General features: G+C 43.1%; 1 protein-coding gene across 1 annotated transcript in view; it reads left to right on the plus strand.

Moving 5' to 3' along the window:
• Positions 1–17,291, plus strand: part of LOC308144645 (CMP-N-acetylneuraminate-beta-galactosamide-alpha-2,3-sialyltransferase 1-like) — a gene marked incomplete at both ends in the record, with an annotated part of 38,632 nt that overhangs the window by 11,045 nt on the left and 10,296 nt on the right. The window lies entirely within an intron of this gene.

The raw sequence follows: 17,291 nt of genomic DNA on the forward strand, positions 1-17,291 counted from the left end.
CATTCGTACCCGCCATTTTTTCCTCATGTTGCCTTTGTGTGTTTTTTGACCTTCTGCCTGCCTGACTTTGCCTCCTGGATTTCCTCCTCTATCGCCTGTACTGGTTTTGACCTTGGACTGCCTGACTTCGCTTCTGCTGTGGTTTTTATAATAAACACTTTTGAACTGAGCTTCTTGTCTGCCGTGCAATTGAGTTCACGAACCGTGACAAAACCACACACATATGCTCAATAGAATGGACCGATAATGAAGTTGTATTTCTATTCCAGGTGTCTCTCAACTATAAAACCACCAAGTTCCAGGAGAATATGGACTCTGTTTATTGTTGTTATTGTCCATCTACTCATACATGTGCAGAACAACTATTTACTACAGCCGTGGTGCGCATGGGCAGTAACAGACTGTTTTTGAAAAGTTGTTTTCCCCTGTTTCCATGAGTCAAGCGTGTTTTCATAAAGTTGCATTTTCAGTGGCTCTGAGTATCGTTGTCATGGAAACGGACACCAAAAACACAACGAAAGTTGTCGGTTTTTCACTTGAAAACTTTGTTGTGTGAACCGGACCTTCAGTCGACGACACTGCTGAGGGATCAGAAGTGATACGTTCTGCCTGGAAAACAAGATCCACAATGTATTTCTACCCAGATCCTCCAAAGCCTCCTCTGTAGACTATTATCATGAATATTGAACGGCACGCTAAAGCCACTCGTTTGCTCAGCAGATTGCAGCGCGAAAAGAGATTTGAGCTATAATACCAGGCTTTCCAAAAAAAAGTAACCTCTATGGCTTTGGAATAATGAGATTTGAAAAAATCTGCACTTTTGTAAAGCACTATTAAGTCATGGTTCTTATTAAAACTAGGCTTTTATTTTACCTTTCATAATATTTGAGAATCCAATGCATGTGAACTGTGAAAGCATAACTTTGCGGCGTCTTATCTGAAAAAAAAAAAATGTACAGCCAATTCCAGTTTGTATCTGAACGCAGATAAGAAGTACATTTCACACACAAAGTGCTCCTGTCTGGTAAATGTTGAAAATACGGCCAAGTTTTAGTAGTTGGAGACACAGATAGTGGAATCGCATTTCATCCGTCTTGTGGCTCGGACACAGCGGAGATAAGGGAGAAATATTTGCAATGAGCGAAACTGGCACCGATCATCATTCAAGATCAGGTGGATGTAACCGAGCAACACGAGAGCGAAGACGTCGAAGAAGGCGTGTCTTTTTATTTAGAATTTTAGAATTTGAGAGGATTTTCATGGTTGTGTTGTAGCGCCACAAAAGTATTTAGCCTCAAGGCTTTGTTCTCACTGTCGGCCTTCAAGCTTAATTCAGATTTACATTTTTTTTGTCAAAGTTAGATGTTTTGACACGGTTGGTCACACTCTATAGCCCGAATGAACAGAGGAAGGTGTACGTTGTTTGTACAGAGAAGAATCTCGGTGTGGCTCCAGTGCGATCGTAGCCTTGAGGCCCCCAGTTTCCACAACATCGTTTTCGAGTAAAAAACCAAAACGTCAGTTGAGTTTAAAAGGCTACGGCACTTGGAGCCACTGAAAACATACATTAAATCTTTGAAAACCATTCCCGAGGTGAAACTTTTTGAAAACGCTCGATGTCCATGGAAACGGGTTAAAAAGGCAACTTTTTGAAAATGCTCTGACTTTGTCTCCATGAAAATGGGGGAAAACACATATTTTCTGAAATGTCTATATATGAGGGAGTAGACGGACAATAACGACAATGTTTTCCTCCTGAGTGTCATGACTCCATAGTCTCCTGGGACTTGGTGCTTTTATTTTGACAGTCACCGTAGCACCAATCCGACTTCATCCGACGTCCATACGAATGTCCGTGTTCTCTCATTGTTAATGTTTATTGCTTCTGTGTGTGTGGTTTTGTTACAAAAGCAACCAACATGAACATAATAACTACGTTGTTTACAGCGTTTTCAGTTGTTTCTGCCATTTCCAAGGAAACATTTCAAAATATGTAAACACAAATAAAACAAGATTTTATTTTGTTTGTTTTGTATAAATCCTAAAACTGCATCTCTTAGCATCTCTTTCATCTCTTGGTGTCTCTTTCATCTCTTAGCGTTTCTTTTGTTACCAAGAAATCCTGAATGTTCCTGGCAATTTTACATGACGCTTCTCTTTGGTAAAGTCCCACGTTTAGAGAAATCTTAATGAATCCACCTCTGGCTTTTGTCATTCGTAGGTTTAAAACAGACAAACTCAAAACATAGTGTTGAAAGCATCCATTAGCTGAATAAAATGTATAAATAACATCTGAACAGTCCAACTGCAAAATTCACAGTTTAAATCAAACAGATTTGCTTCGGTTTCAAAGGTTTTACACATTTGATGCCTAAAATAAGATGTACGTGATGTTTTCTGGTAAGAGCAGCTCTCAAGTTGCGTCACTCGCAAAGCAATGTCAGACCGTGAAACCTGTTTTGAATCACTGTACAACACAGTATTTACACCTGCAGGCGGAAAAAACTGAAAGATTTGTACTGAATCTTTGACAATTATTTGCCAATAAGCATGCAGAGGTTTGTTGTCCACTGTCCCTCCGTGAGGCTGTTTTGTCATTTACTGTGACGAAACCTCAAAGTTGATTTGCTTGTAATCATTTCTATTTTATTCCTGGTTTGACATTTGTCTGTTGTCATTTCAGCAGAAATTGAATCCATTCTGGTCGCTTTGCTTCCTGTTTGACTGACCTGAAAACACATTAAATCTGCCTTCTGCGTGCTCGCTGCACTCGTGGAGCTCGACAGGAAAAGTGTCGCGCTCCAAATGTGATTAACAATGTTTCCGCCTGATTTTTTTTGTAAACTGGGTCAGTTTCACCTCCAAGGTCAACGGGCTGATTTTTAAAAAGGACAACACAGTGACGTTATACTGGTGGGAGCAAAAGCCCAACGTGACAGGAAAGCCTCATCGACAATGTGCTTTAGAAATCACCTGCAGGGATTCTATCATACAGCAATCAACTGTTAACAGTTTGCAAAATCGAGTATCTTATATGAGAATATGTCTTTTAAAATGTCTGATCTGATACATTAAGTGGCATTAGGTGGATGTGGGATGGTCGGAGGCTTTTTGAAGATGGGAATGTGTTTCTCTCCAGCCTTTGCGTCAGAATTGTGAAACCTTCGGGTTTATTTCATCATTTGAAATAGTTTTTATTGCACTTGTTTAGTGTCAAGTTTTACTCCAAAATTCAGAAGATTTGAGTTATGATACTGATGCATGTTTTGGATGGAATATGGATGGTTGGATGACTGATGGATGGACGATGGATGGATGGATGGACAACAGACAGAGGAATGGATGGAATTAATGGATGAATGATGAATGGATTTCAATAATGGATGATTGATTGATTGATGGATGGAAACCAACTTTCATATCATGTCTGCAGCTTCAAACAGTTTATTTGTATGAAGCCGCTGAAGCTATATATATATACATACACATATATATGATCTAATTTTATACAAAGACTTTTACACATACAGTACATAAGTTGTCATTTTGACAAGCACCTGACGGCGTCGGTCCATCCAGCTCAAACAAAGACAGAATACCCAGCTTGCCTCTTTCTTCTGGTTCAAACGGACGAGTCGTTATCCTGATAACAACCCCTTCATTTCAGTCAGCCGAGCAGAGGAACAGTGACACGGTGGATATGTTCCACACTGCGTGCTCATAAAATAATCAGACGGTAGATAACTTCTTCATAAATACCGAGTGTGGAACCCCCCCTCAGGTTCCAGCCGCGTCATTATGAGGCGCAGTCGTACGAGGATGCTTGCGAGGCTCGCTGATTTGGTGGGCGACACGAGCACTCGGCGGTGATCGATAGCGGACGGCGGTCGGGATGACGCGGCCGGGCGCCGAGATCAAATCAGGGGGAGTAACCAGAGCGCCGCTCAAATATCCAAAAGCCAAATTTCAAGCCAGCCTTCTTGCACGGCTCTCAATTTATCACAGCGGGACCTCGTCAACCTGCTGTGACACTCCGCCTGGGTACGAAGCCCCGTCACTGCACTTATCTTCCTCGCCAGCCCCCCCCCGCTGTGACAGCGGCACGCCATTGTCTACCAATTCAATTATGGGATGACAGCGACGGCATCCAGACAAGAGTTATTACTTTGCCATTAGCTGAATGGTTTCATGCGATGGAGATGTGGCGTTCTGTTTCGGGGTTTTTTTTTTTTTTCCTCCCCTCGTTTGTTTTACACCTGAAAGTCACAACTGTCTGGATGCCCAACGCGGAGCTTAACGGCACTTTTCCACCAATATCTACTCAGCCCAACTCACCTCCGGCGTGGAGGGAGTCATCAAAGTTTCCCACGTTGTGTACAAGTAATCCCCCGATATGATGCGGAGAAAACCTGCGTTGGATATCAGCTCAAATAATAAAAAGAATATATTTCTATATATTTAATAATAATATTACAAAATGTGTACCGTTACGAATGTGTGCGTTCCCATCCGGTGTTTCGGTTTCACTGGTGCCCCTGTTAACTAGTGACTTCTGCCACCAGACGTTAGCAGCAGCTGGTGTTAAAATAAGACAAACGATCGCTATGATACTTTAAACTTTAATAGGAATGCAGTTAAACAGCCTTCGACAGGACAGCTATGGATTCTGGTCGAGGTTTTAACACCTGCTGTGAAAAGGGGACGCTGGAGGGAGCCGGTCACCAGTTAATCCAAAACATCATGGAGCTCCTGAATCCTCTGGGCGCCACCAGACAGAGAAGCGTGTATTGATTGTCCGTCTATACATCAACGGTGCTCAGAACCATGTTTTTAAAACTTCTCCCAAGGTTGAACTTTTTCACAACTCTCCAACTCAGTCTTAATGGAAATTCAGCAAACTTAACTTTTTGTGAATACATTGAAACAGAGGGAAGATGCAACTTTTGGCAAACACTCCCTCTCCATGTAAATGGAGGAGGTAAACGCATCCTTTTGAGAATAATCCATCTCCGTGGAATCAGGGGCATGTGCAAGTTTTTGGAAATGTTCCAAATCGTCTCCATGGGAACCAAAAAATGCAATCTTTCGAGAATGCTCAGACTCTGTCTCCATGTAAACGGGATTAAGTGCAACTTCTTGAAAGTGCTCCAACTCCTTCTCCTGAAACGGGGAGGAAACACAACTTTTTGGAAAGACTATTGCCGAGGAACTGTATCTTTTAGGAAATACTCCGTTTCCGTCTCCATTGAAACGGGGGCAAATGCAACTTTTTAAGAATGTGGCTGCCCATGTGTTAAAAACTGTGTTTTCACTGCAAACTGTCGCGTAAACGGGCCTCGGAGTCTGATCCAGTGTATTGATTAATTTGAAGGAGCGCTTTATGCAAATCAGTTCTCCTCCCATGATTCATTCTAACAATACGATATGACAATCCTGAATGTTCTTTCAGTTGCTTCGGCACATAAACGCCTTACAGATAATGGAAGCAGTTGAAGGAGCCAGTTACTGTTATAGTGAAATTATATGAGATCATTAGCCGACTATAGAACAATATGTCTCAAATATCCACAATGCATTTCACTCGGATCCTTCAGAGCCTCGTCTCTAGACTATTATGAATATTAAACAGCATCAGCATATCAGCTCAGGCTTCTTGTTTGCTGAGCAGATTGCAGCCCGAAAAGAGATTTAGGCATGAAAAGAGCCTTTGACAGACAGGGAATAATGAAATCCAACAGAAGATGCACTGTTTTGAAGCAGCAAGCTTTCATCGATCACTTCGTCTCTCTGTGAAGACAGAATAATTGATAATCCAATGCATATAATCAGTAAAAGCATATATTATCTGGGGATGATGTATACACGCACACCGCAGCCACTTTCAGTTTGTATCCGAATGCAGATAAAAAGAACATTTTCCACACAGATTCCGTGTTTTTATCTCACAAATGTGAATATACAACCAACTTTATGGAGTTGGAGTCTGAGATAGTGGCAACATTTCTCATCTGCTGGAGCGCAGATGCAGGGAAGATAAAATATTTGCAATCAAAACCGGTCTGCTGGATACCGATCCTTAAGAGGAGACAGGAGCAGAACGTTTATATGATTACCTATAGTAAGAGAGAAATACACAATGCACAATCGATTTCTGGTCATTTCACACCAGCCTCATTAACACCAATGCCACCCTTGCCTGTTAAAATAACTTTTAAAACAAACAAAACCCAAACTCAATTATATAAACCATAGATCTATCCACTCATGTCCTTTTTGTGTATTTCACATGTAATGACAGTAGAAATATGAGAATTCTTTGCATTTGTAATAGAGAGATAAATATGCTGTAAACACTAAAGCCTACTGTAGCACCCACTAGTGGCCCAACATTATAACCACATCATTTTCAAAATGCTGCAGTAAATGTGAAACATGTCTTAAAGGGCTCATAATATATCAAATTGACTTTCTAGTGGGTTTGCTACCTGGAATGACGCCCCAGAAGTGAAGAAAGTGTGTCCTCTCTCTTCCTGGCTTGTTTTAAAAAGTGTGTTGCACCAACCAGCCAATCAGAAATCAAACCCTATATAGTGTCATCGGGGGTTTAGCCAATCACAATCAAGGTAGGCTCCTCCCCTTTGACTCCTCCCACAATCAGGCAGCTCTGCTCTGGCACATGGCGCCACGAGAGGAAGTATTTCCTCCTCTTCCCATAGATGGTCACGTGTGGGCGGAGCCAGTCCAGCTTACACAGACACAGCAGATTCTGAATGCAGCTCCTATGATCCAATATTCTAATGGAGGAAAATCAAGGAGGAGCTAGAAAGTTTGAATACGAGGTTTCTGGACGAAAAATTGTTGAAAAGCTAGAAAATATGGGATCTTTGAACAAAAATCACACATTTTCACTTGAAATGTTGTTGTGTGAAGTTTTTATTCTTTTGATGCCTCCGTCGGGTCCTCAGCTGACTTTCTTACCTCTTTAAATTTGCAGTGCTGGATCGACTTTTGATTAGATTTCCAAACCGCTGAGAGAATCAGCTCTGAATGAAAACTCACCCCCGTGCTTGCACTCTGCAAAGCGAAGCCTCTCGGCTGTTTGTTTTGGGGTTTCATTCAGATCCTATTTGAGAGCCTTCAATCACGACCCGAAATCCTCAACAAATGGCGAGAGCACGGGGCGCGGTCCGAGAGCTTTGTGGTTGGGCCCGGCGGCCGCTTCACCGGCAGTCCTGTAAAGACACCCAGTGAGTGCATGTGAGGGCACGGCGCCAGCCCAGAAAGGTCACCGCGGCTGCCACGGATCACACCGCGATAGCGTGTGGCGCTTATTTCACAAATCTCCGGCAACGCACCCGACAATTGTCCAAAACCCCTCTCACTCTCTGCAAATGTTCTGGTGAGGATGGATTGTTTTTTTTTTTTCTTTAGGTCTAATCACTCGCAGCACTTTGTGAGCAGTCTGTGTATGTGTGTGTATGTGTGTGTGTGTGTGTGTGTGTGTGTGTGTGTGTGTGTGTGTGTGTGTGTGTGTGTGTGTGTGTGTGTGTGTGTGTGTGTGTGTGTGTGTGTGTGCGTGCTCTGCGGGCATATTTCATTTGCAAAGACGCAGGCTGTCTCGGATGTATGATTGTCTCATCATTTATATTTACTCTGCTGAATGGAGGATCAGTCAAGCTTATATTCTACACCATGATGTAAGCCCTTGCAAATAACTTCATTAAGACGGATCTGAGAGCCAGCAGATGTAATCGGTAGGCACGCCACATTTGTGACTTAAAAAAAAAAAAACATCCCCGTTTGGGATCGCCTTCAAAACCGGGATTTTACAAGCCAAACTGAGGAATAAAGCCTCGGAGCTGCAGCCGCCGCGTGAAATGGTCCGTACCACTCAGAGAAATGTTGGCGTCGCCGTTTCTCGGAGAACGTCTTTCACCGTGGTGATGCCTGCCAGTGACCGCAAACCTCGTGGCGAGTGCCTCTTATCCCCCGCCGACCGCCGTCTGAGCACCGATAAGCTGCACTTCGCCTTGGCAATCAGAGCCCTGGAGCTGAGAGACCCCAGCATTGAGAGCCTGGGTTTTTGGTTTTTTTCCCCTTCATTAGTCCTGCTCATCCTTATTGTTATTATCGTGGCGCACAACCAGAGCGGCTCCGTTCAAATCGTTCAATTTCTAATCAAGACTTCATTTTTCAGTGTTCCCATTTAACTCTGCATTCAGGCCCGTCCATTTCAGGGTTTTTTTTTTTTTTGTTATTGCGATGCGATGAGGACTGGAAGTCAGGGGTTTAATTGCAGGACCTCCATCAAATGTCACCTTTTGGTTTTGTTTTTAAACGTGAACGTGGTATAAAACTAATTAAATTCAATGTCATTGTTGCCTCAAGAGGCTCACAGCACCGCAGCACCGGAGGGACGTATCACTCTGTAATATCCACAATGATTGTGTTTGTGTTCTTCTGTTTACTTTGTGTTACAGGCCAACAATGGTGAGGTTCCCTTGTCATGTCGGTATATTAGAGCACTGTTGTGCTGTGTTTGTATTGTTTCATCCACCGTTGTCATCATTAGAAGCAGCACATTTATTTGAAACTGCTTTAGAAGCTGTGAAGAAAAGAAAAAATCCGCCAATCGAAAAAGCTGTGTGCAGTTCTGCCATCCGGACATTTGAAGATTTGTGACAAAGGATTCACTCATCCTTCAAGGTTTCTGGGCAGCTTTCAAACATTCCATCAGATTTAGCAGCAAGAAACATTTCAAGAGAATTTCAAAGACTTTTTTTTCCCTCTACTCTCTCATTTATATGGGACTTGAGGGCTTTGCTACTTAAGACTATTGGCGATTTCTTATGGATGTGGAAATTATGAAAAAGCTCTGTAGGGAGACGAGAAGATGAGATGGGATTTTAACAAAGAAATCACTGTTTTAATAATAATAATGATAATAATAATAATAATATATACTGGGTTGAAGCCAAACTTCAAGCAAAATTCATTTTCTAAAGGTTTTCCAACAGTAATAATCGTCTCCACACCTGGAACGACGCCCCAGAAGTGAAGAAAGTGTGTCCTCCCTCTCCCTGGCTTGTTTCAGTTTTTAAAAAGTGTGTTGCTCCAACCAGCCAATCAGAAATCAAACCCTATATAGTGTCATCAGGGGTTTAGCCAATCACAATCAAGGTAGGCTCCTCCCATTTGACCCCTCCCACAATCAGGCAGCTCTGCTCTGGCACATGGCACCACGAGAGGAAGTACTTCCTCCTCTTCCCATAGATGGTCACGTGTGGGCGGAGCCAGTCCAGCTCACACAGACACAGCAGATTCTGAATGTAGCTCCTGGGATCCAATATTCAAATGGAGGAAAATCACGGAGAAGCTAGAAACTTTGAATACGAGGTTTCTGGACCAATAAGACCAAGAGGAAGAGTTGAACAGCTGGAGAATATGACATCTTTAAAATAAGCTACTTCGTTGATGTGGCAGTTTAAACTTCCCATCGATCAAAGTAACATCGACTGTCAAGTGAGTTATGGATTATTGTTTGAGATTAAGGTTATAGGTGGTTAAAATCACTCAATTGAGTTGGCCCCAAAATCAATCTTAATGTTTTTTTGAATTTTGTTTTTACGTGGCAACATTTTAAAAACAGTGTCCGTTTACACAGAAACAATGGAGTTAGTGTGTTGGGCCACCAGAGGGTGGTGTTCGCTTTTGTAATGCACACAAACAACAATATGCTATAAACAATAACAATGGTGAATAAACAGTGTACAGATGTATCGACGACCAAGTTGGATTGTTATCAAACTACTCAAAAACTACTACTTCAAAATGTCCTACTCTCATGTTGAGTTTGAACTTCAGCAAGTCGTACGTCTGTACGAGCCACTAAAAGGTTTGTACTGAGTCAACCAGGAGGTGGGGAGGGTTCCCATGGCCTCATGTTCATCAGACACATGAGATGATTTTGAAGGGACTTGCTCATGGGGTCTCTTCTTGTTGTTTTCGAGCTACATCACTAAGGTTAATAGAAAACTGGCTCAGTTGGCTTGTCCTTGAGCAAGGCTTGTGAACCCCAGAAATTCACAGATTCAATCCCCACCGCCAGGTCACCTGAGCAAGACCCTTGACCCTATCAGGGCCGTGATGTGGCTGCCGACCGATGCGTCAAAAAAGCAATTTCTTCAATTAACCCCAAGTGGATGAATAAACTTTAGCGTAGCACACTCACACGAATAACCGCCATGCCACGCATACAAGATGAGGAAGGATTCGTTAGCCAGTCACGATCTGTTTACATTCCCCCAAGATGAGGGCCGCTTCGATGAGCAGCACAAAGCAAGGCGAGGTGAGGGGCTGTACAAGTGTGTTTAATTATGAGGGAGCAGTCAGTCGGCGCGGCGGTTGGCTATCCCACTTGGCAATCTGGCGGCGAGCTGAGCGGTTCACTTCTGACGACTGTGCTCGCTCATCCAACTTTTCACAGGATACCTATTAGCTGAAGCATCGATCGGCGCCTCCTGCTGCCCCGTACCGGCGAAAGGCTCTCTGTGTATTAGATAACCTTTTCCATCGGTCTCATGGACCCGTGCTATTTGAGTGGTCGGAAGTCGGGGGAGGGGGAGGGGGATAATGTCAGCTGCAGTTCCAGGACTTCCACCCTGGAGTGCGACTCCAGCAGCCGTCCTGTTAATCACAAAAGACGGGAGCTTTAAGAAATCACACCCGAGGCTCCTTTTCCCCACCGCCTCACTCACCTGTCCTCCGCGGGCCGAGGTGATCAGTCAGCTGGAGAACCATCTCACTCGGACTCGCGGAGGAACAGGCGGCAGCAAAGCGTCGACGCATGTGGAGAATTAAGGCGGTTCTGAAATATCGCCGACCTTTAAAGCATCCGTTGGCTCTTACACGCGAGCAGCTTTATGTGGTCACGGGGGCGTTCAGCTCGGAGAATCTCCAGCGCAAAACGAATAATAATTTGACAAATACCGTCCAACTAGTAGCCGGTGGGCAAACATCCCTGACATTAAAGTCGTTATTAATCGTTTATCAGCACCACATCTCACAAAGGGGAGAAACAATGACTGCAGAGGGGAATGTCTTGAACGAGGTTTCAACCTGTTGTTTCGACTATGAATACATAACCATGTACAGCAAAATAGTAAATGTCAACCTGATGCCAATCAGGAGCATTGGAAGGGGAAGAAAAGGCCCCTTCTTCAGACTCGTTTTTGATTTATGAAGCCGGCGCTCGCCATTTGCTGCTCGGCGGCGGCGCCACAGCTGCGGCCGGCGATGGCGTTGATAAGCTGGGCGACGCTACATCTTTAGGCAACTATCTTTTATACAATACCGGCGAGCACCTGGTCCGCCGCCTCTCGCAGTATCTCTCCGTCACATTCCTCCCCCTCTGCGCCTCTGCTACAAGTCTCATACATCTTTGAGAAACCTCGCTGATACGGTCCAATTCTATCGGTACGATTAAAAAAAAGTGGGGGGGGGGGGGGGGGGGTATAAATAGAATGATGATTCCGCTGCATGATTCAAATGACGAATACCAGAACGTAGTACCTGTGATCAGAGTTGAGCCACTGGAACTAGGGAACCATTGATACCAGCAGTGGCATGGATTGATGTTTATGCCTGCAGGTGACTAAATAATATTGTTGCTGGGGTTCGGAGAGAGAGAAAAACTCCTGAGCTAGACAGGAACTGCTTGTTGCTTGCTCTCTCGCTCTCTCTCTCTCTCTCTCTCTCTCTCTCTCTCTCTCCTCTCTCTCTCTCTCTCTCTCTCTCTCTCTCGCTCTCTCTCTCTCTCTAGCTCCCTATCTCTCTGTCTCTCTGTCATGTATGTAGTCCAGTGGTAGGATTCTTACCCGCCATGTCGGAGGCCAGAGTTTGATTCCCGGCCAAAGCGATTTAGAGTCCGTCCACGCGAGCTTGCCGGTTCCCCTAAACGTGGTGTATTTGGCCTGTCGTCCACATGAGGCTGTTTTAGAAGTGTGAAAACAGGTTTTTTTTTTTAACACGGGTCCCAGAGTGGGGAAATTCTAAAACCCTGGCTCGTGCCGAACCCCCCGCTGTGTGGACAGCAAAGATGGCAAAGACGATCATTTGTGTAAAAAAGATGAGGCAAAAAAAAAAAATAGCCCCCCTCTCCCCCAATCGTTGTCCACAATGACACCTAATGACCACAACAATCAGGAACTCCAAGCTCCGGTGGAGCTGCAGAAGCTACTGACGCTAGCAGCAGGAGGAGCAGGGCCTATAGACCTATAGAACTAGAATTTTATAGAGGTTTATAACAGATGTCTACTTTAAAATTTCTATGTGGTCTGTCTTCTTCTGCGTTTTTGGTGAGTCACAGCGCCCCTAAAGGCCTGGCATGTGTACTACATTCCCCGAAGCCTCGAGTTAAGCCGAGTTCATAGTGACGTTTGGACGGAATTTTTTTTTTTGAGAACCTCGGGGAGTAAAAAGATTGTTTTGCCTGGTGTGGATGTGGCCCAAGTGTCCTTTGAAAAATGAATTCAGATATTTTCATTAATTTCACTAAAGGTGCAGTTTTGTCTATTTTATTATCAAAAACATTTTTTTAATGGATATCACCCCCAGTGGGTGTTTAACCTTTTCAGTCGGTACCTGACCGCTAGAGCACCTGACCCATGATACCTGAATCGAGTATCCATAGGGAAGTTGTGAAATCTTGCTAGTACTCAAAAGTAGACTGTTAATTATTTTCTGCCGAAATATCAAGAGGAGGCAAAAAATAGAACATTCATCACCAGAGACATTCGAACCAGCAGAGTTAGCAAAGTGTTGCTCATTACTTTTACTGCTCAGGGGCTCCAGGAGGATTTTTCTCCGACCCATGCTACATGCTACCTGCTAAAGAGTCTTGGCGGTCACACATCAGCAATTCTACATCACTACAACACATAGCCTCCACATTTCATTTGCATATGGAGTTTCAATTAGGGGTTATGGCATTTAATAAGTGCCCTGTAACGGTAAGTTTAAGTAAACAGCGCTGTAATCACTTGAAACAGAAGCTTCCAGGTGGAAAATTAAAAACAGTGTCTGCAAGGTAATTGTGGAAATTGCCAAAAATTTAAGAGGGAAGAAAACAGTTGTGTTTTTTGTTTTTTTTGGTTTGTTTGTGATGAAATGTATATAACATAAAACACTGCAAATAATTGGTTTCCTTTCTTTTATTTTGTGTTCCTTCATTCCATGGCATGTAATGATATATCCAGTGCACGTCTACTACTTATTAAAGTAAAACTCAGCTTCAGTCAAGACAATCATTGTTGTCCAATCAGAGCATTTTGTTTTGCAGTTCTGTTTGTGTTTGATCAGAAACTGTAATATCTCCCCCATATTTAACAGTATGAAAACACTTTTCTGTTTTGTTTCTGTCATCCTCCTGAAATAATTAAAACTCGTGAGGTTTAGTCACCGTTTTGTTCTAACGTTAACACAGATTCACATTATTGTCTGTTTTTGGGCGAGCTCATGAGAGAGAGACTGTTCAAAAAAGACACGAGAAGCTTTTTTCTTTTTTTCTTTACAAAAACAGTGCTTCCAAAAGGAAAAAATAAATCTCATGGAAATACAGATTGCTAAAATACGGATTCCACCCTATCTCAATATATTTCAGCTTTTCAGAGGTCCTCTGGTACTGTATACATAAAGCCCCTATATGGTTCTGCTATAAATCACCTGTCAAGAGCTCTGCCGTCAGCAGAAAGACCTCTGCTCTGAATTTTAGTCCTCCACTGAGAATGAGTCATCTGTCTGGTTCTGTTTTTTTTTTTTTTTTCAAGGAGAGTGCTGCAGACTTTGTGTTGCAGCTGTGGAACTTTCTCAGTATTATAAAACAGAAAGCTGCATCACAAGCCGATCAGGAGGCGAAATCTGATATAGAATTATCAGTCAACGTCACATTCGGGGTGCGATTTGAAGAGGTCGATCCTTTTTAGATCTGAATGTTAATGTAAAAGTAAAGGGATTACTTTGTTTTATGTCATTGGGCAAGGGTTTGACTCTCTTCCCTTTGAATTGTCTTCCAAACTGATTCCTATCTCAAAACAGAACGCAGTAAAGATGTCATCAACATATTGCCCAAGTAAGGCAAAGTCTCATCCTTTCACTGCCCCACAGTTTGATTCAGATTGTTTGTTGTTTCAGTGGTGGATCAGGTCACTGATGGTCTCTAGCCAGTGGGAGCTTGGATCTAACCTCTCAAAACAGGTTCGACCTTCCTTGAAATTGTAGAAAATCTGCTCTTACCTGTTGCTCATGAGCTGCTAAAGCTTTCTGAAACAAGATACTGAACCCTAACTTACTGTCAGTGACGTGTCAAACACCTTATATAACACATGTTTCCATTTCTGTGACTTTATGCTTTTATGTGTGTTAATTGGTCAACCTGTCTAACAGGATGACATCCTTGCGACTGTTAAAAGCATTGGCTATATGAATGTCTCCATTTACCATTTAATGGTAAGGATTGCTGTGCACTATATACCAAGACCTACCGTACGTTTCATAGCTATTAATGCACACATTACACATGCTTTTACTCTGTTATATGGATTCCAACAGCCATTGAAAAGAACATTTTCAAAGAAATTCTTGATTAAGCACTTTGTGTTACTTTCATGTATAAAAAGTGCTATATAAATAAAGATTGATTGATTGATTGAGAATGTTCAGTATGGGATTATATGCTATGCTATGCTATGCTATGCTATGCTATGCTATCCTATGCTATGCTATATTAGGGTATACTATGCTATGGTATGCTGTACTATGGTGCTATGCTGTGGGTAAATCTTTCCACATCATGACCTGTTATGTCTTATTTTTTTAAACAAAAGTGGAATAGTGGAGTTTCAAACATATATTTCATGTCTAAAAATTAGAAATACAACAGGACCAATGGGTGTGTGGCTTGACATGACACTTTTAGTCCCAGTCCAGCACTGACCTATTAAAGATCTCATATCATACAGCTGTTCAACACTTTCACATGGATCTCAAAACATTTTAATAGTTTATTGCACCAAATACAGCTTTTCCTTGATTTTCCTCCATTTGAATGTTGGATCATAGGAGCTACAGTCAGAATCTGCTGTGTCTGTGTGAGCTGGACTGGCTCCACCCACATATGCTCATCTTAGGAAGAGGAGGGAGTACTTCCTCTCGTGGTGCCATGTGCCAGAGCAGAGCTGTCTGGTTGTTGGGGGAGTCAAAGGGGAGGAGCCTACCTTGGTTGTGATTGGCTAAACCCCCGATGACACTACATAGGGTTTGAATTTCAATGCGTAGCCACATCTTCTTTTCTTGAATCTAAACAAAGAAAATAAATTTTTGCTCTGTTGAAGTTGTTTCAAGATTATGATGGGGGAATAGATTTTTGCGGACCGACTCTATGGAGTGGCCCCGAGTCTGCATTCACTTTCATGAGTGGCCCAAAGAAAGACAAGCAATGTCCCAGTGGCAGGTTCATGGACAGTCACAACTCACCGGTGGTCCGACATCATAGCGTCCAGGGTTTTTATTTGAGCTTGATACCACAGTACACTTACTGTCACAGCAGGTGGTCATAATGTTATGGCTCCACAGTTAATATGTATTTAGTTTAAAAGGCATCCAGAGGTTGGAGGTCGGTTAGCAGAAGCTCATGTTGCATATTCATGAGTAGAATCGGAACTGTTCGCCTCCTTGGAGTGGTTGACACCACACACCCCCGCAAGATTAATCCAAATCGCAAAATCCACTGGTGTGAACTGAACCAGCACTCCTCCACATCTGCATCGCTGTGGCGTTCACCTCTGTAGTGACGGCCTCGGACCGATCTCGGGAGGGATGCACAGAAATAAAACAAGATGCGTTCATGCTTTCATTAGAAGTGGATCACAACTGTACGTAGCCGATGAGAAAAGGGAAGGAACTGAGAGGCAGAAGAGCCTTTTCAGCTGTTGACTGAGATTAGAATGGGCTGCACTTTGTCCTCCGTTTCCTAGAAACTCCCCACCAACCAAAGATAAGCCCGAGTCTTTTGTTGTTTCCCTGAAAAGAGCACGACACCGCCGCCGCAAGTTCCATTCAGGCCCAATTCTGATTCCCATTGTCTCCGCTACACCTACATAATAGCAGAGGAGTAAATTAAGAGCTGGGGAAAAGCGCTAACGTTACCGTTGAGCGCTCGCTCAAAGTGACGAGAAGGGAAACCTCTGGGAGTGATGAATCCTTCAACGCCGTGGCGTTTGATATGTGGCGTGGTGTTTCGGGGGGGGGTGCCCGCCGCACTCTTTCATCCGCTCTCGACGATTAGGATCCATTCATCGAGTGATTTAGAAATTCCCAGACGCGGCGGTTAGTGCGAAGGAAGACATCCAGCGGACGCGGTCCTGTCAAGAAGCCGCCTCCCTCCCACTGATGCATCGTGTCATAAATGCCTCCCGCCGCTCTTTTTCCACACGCTGTGGTTTCAAAACCCCGGTTTGGTTTTCGATGAAGCGCCCAACCGCCGTGTAGGCTTCGCTCTCCAGACGGCCAGAAAGAAACCCCAAAAAACAAAACAAAAAAAACAGTTTTGCTTCTTGTTAATGGAAAGCATAAAAGTTGTTCTCTCTCCTCCGTCTCTTGCCTTCAGCGGTTTGTTGAACTCCACAGTTTCTGCTCTCAGTTAATCACTTGCAGTGACAAGTCATTATTCCATACAATGCTTGTCTCCTTCCTCAAAAAAAACACTGCAGCTAATGATGCCATCACATATTCATCAGCGCTGTGTTAATAAGAATAAGTATAAGAATAAGAATAATAACGACAACATCCGTCTGGTGCAGCAGGGTTTATTTTTATCATCTGGGAGAAAGTGGCCGTCCTGCTTCCTCTCCGCTGCCTGAAACTTCACAAGCCTTTAAGATCCACAGGAAACACCAAGTATTCCATTTTTTTTTTTTTGGCGTGAGTTGTAAATAGATCCTGATCTGATCTGCATTGAAGTGTAGACTTAATGTTTTTAACATGACACCCTGTGAACAATGGTTAAGGTCTGCAAGGGAAAACTTTGAATTATATCAGTGTCTGCGTCGGCAATATTTTGTTTTCGAGATCGAGATAGAATCCTGGGTGAATGTATGTATTTATGTATGTTTCTACAGGTTCATACATCAAAAGGAATGATGGAAGGAACAATTTATCAGCATTTGTAAAATTTTTCACATCAAATGACCGTATTCTACAATCCGTGAGGCGTCATCATTTGACAAATTTCCAAT

This window comes from Blennius ocellaris, assembly GCF_963422515.1.
Source record: "Blennius ocellaris genome assembly, chromosome: 20".
Lineage (NCBI taxonomy): Eukaryota > Metazoa > Chordata > Actinopteri > Blenniiformes > Blenniidae > Blennius > Blennius ocellaris.